This window comes from Triticum dicoccoides, chromosome 4B, assembly GCF_002162155.2.
Source record: "Triticum dicoccoides isolate Atlit2015 ecotype Zavitan chromosome 4B, WEW_v2.0, whole genome shotgun sequence".
NCBI lineage: Eukaryota > Viridiplantae > Streptophyta > Magnoliopsida > Poales > Poaceae > Triticum > Triticum dicoccoides.
In genome coordinates this window covers 310,615,212-310,617,229 of record NC_041387.1, presented here as the reverse complement: position 1 = coordinate 310,617,229, position 2,018 = coordinate 310,615,212, and positions in this window count along the sequence as shown.

The following is a 2,018-nucleotide window of genomic DNA, read 5'->3' as shown; positions in this document are numbered from 1 at the left end:
CGACGGGCGTCCATGGCGTTCTCTACAAAGGCAAGAAGAGAGAGAGATGAGAGGAGGGGGTCGAAGGAAGGAGGGAAAGGAAACCAGGGCGACGCTCATCTGAGACGGCGACGGTGGAGGTGCTCGTGATCCTCCTGGTCCAGATCGAGCGAGGCAGGAGGGTACGCGATGATCTTGCTGGCCGCCAGCGAGGAGCGGCTCGGGAGGTGGCTGGAGGCGACGCTGGGTGCCGGGGCCTGGGGGTCGAGCAGAGAGCTCGATGGCCTGGATCAATGGGTGGATCGGGGAAGGTGGTTGGGGTGGATCTGGAGGCTGGCTCGCGACTGGGGGCTCGCGAAAAACAAGGAGGAGACCAGGTGGCTGGCGGCGGGCACAGAATGGATGGGACAGATCTCCTAGGTTCTAGGGTTAGGCTGTTTATATAGGTAGGGGTTATCTGGACCCTCCGATCGTAATCGGACGGTCCGAGAAAAATAGGCTAGGACAGTCTAACAAAGAACCGAAAATATTTTAGAGATTTTTGAAGATGATCCGGACCCATCAGTAACAACAGCCCGGTTAGGGTTTGAGTAAGTTTCGGACGCGCACGCGAGGGGGTCTGTGCACTGTGCAGAGAGACTCCTGTTTAGGAAGAGAGAAAACGAAAAACTAGGTTGCAATTGTAGTTGGTCTCGGAACGGTCAGCGAAGGCAAGGGGGAACGCAACAACTATGAACGGATGCGAGTCTTATGAAAATATGCGGATGAAATGATCATGATGACATGATGAAATGCAACAAGCAAAAAAAAAACCCGGCGACAACGAAAACATGAAAGGCGTCTAGAGCGTTGTTCTCGGGGCGTCACATAGGCACCGACCATGTTAAGCCAACACAACCAAAAGCCCGAACTAATAAAAATGACTAGGCAATCCACATGCACTACAACATTCATATCATCCAATCCATATTAACCTAAATAGCTAGCAACTAATAATGTTATAACAATTACTAACTATAAACAAACTAACCACTAAACATTCAATTTTTATCTAAACTAGTAAGCGTGCACGTGCAACGCACGTAAGTTTAGAATTTTCTTCAATATTTTGATTATCTGAATCAAATTTTTGTTCATAATTTTTATCATAATAACATGTTATGATTTAACAGTAATTGGTCTACAATGAAATTATATAATAATCCAAACTCTAATTTCGGCGAACAACCTTTGCTAGCTAAATGTGTCCATGCCATCCGATCCCCATCTTGCAACTGTGACCCCGATGGTTTGAATTTTTGAACATGGTTGTATCTTTCCTGCCGCACACAACACTCTACTTCCCGTCGATGGTTTGAATTTTTTAACATGGTTGTATCTTTGCTGCCGCATGCAATGCTCTACCTCCCGCATCACGCCAAATCTTGTTTTTGGGCATCACCAACGCCTTACCTCCCGTGCCATGCCAAATTTTCTTTTCAGGCATCACCAACGCTCTACGCCCTGCGTCAATGCCAAATTTTCTTTTTGGGATTATCACCGGGGGATTTTGTCCACCTAAATATAATCAAACACCATGGAGGCAAGCTCAAATTGTTGTTAGCTTAGGTCATCTCAACAACACCTAGAACAACAACCAGTCAACCAACCAAGCTAGAACAAAGAGGGCATACCAAAGCATCTACTTTTTATCAACATGGGATAGAATGTTCAAAACAATGCCATCATAATCAACATGTGCAAAACATAGCAAAAAATAAGGAGATTCCATTCTTTTATGCGAGGCAATGAGCAACTTCAGCAGCCAGTGTCCTATCACCTAGCATGAAGACTGGGAACTTTGTCGTTCCAAGATATCCTTCAATATTTCACAAAACTTCAGGAAATCACAAGTACAAATACTTCGACAGCATGAAAATGAAAAAAAATGAAATATTTGAACAAAAGAAAGTCACTGTATAGCAGATCTCAACCCAACTTACATGGCATCTTGTTAACCTAAATATTTCATAATCCGAAGAAGAAATTAAGGTGCGTGA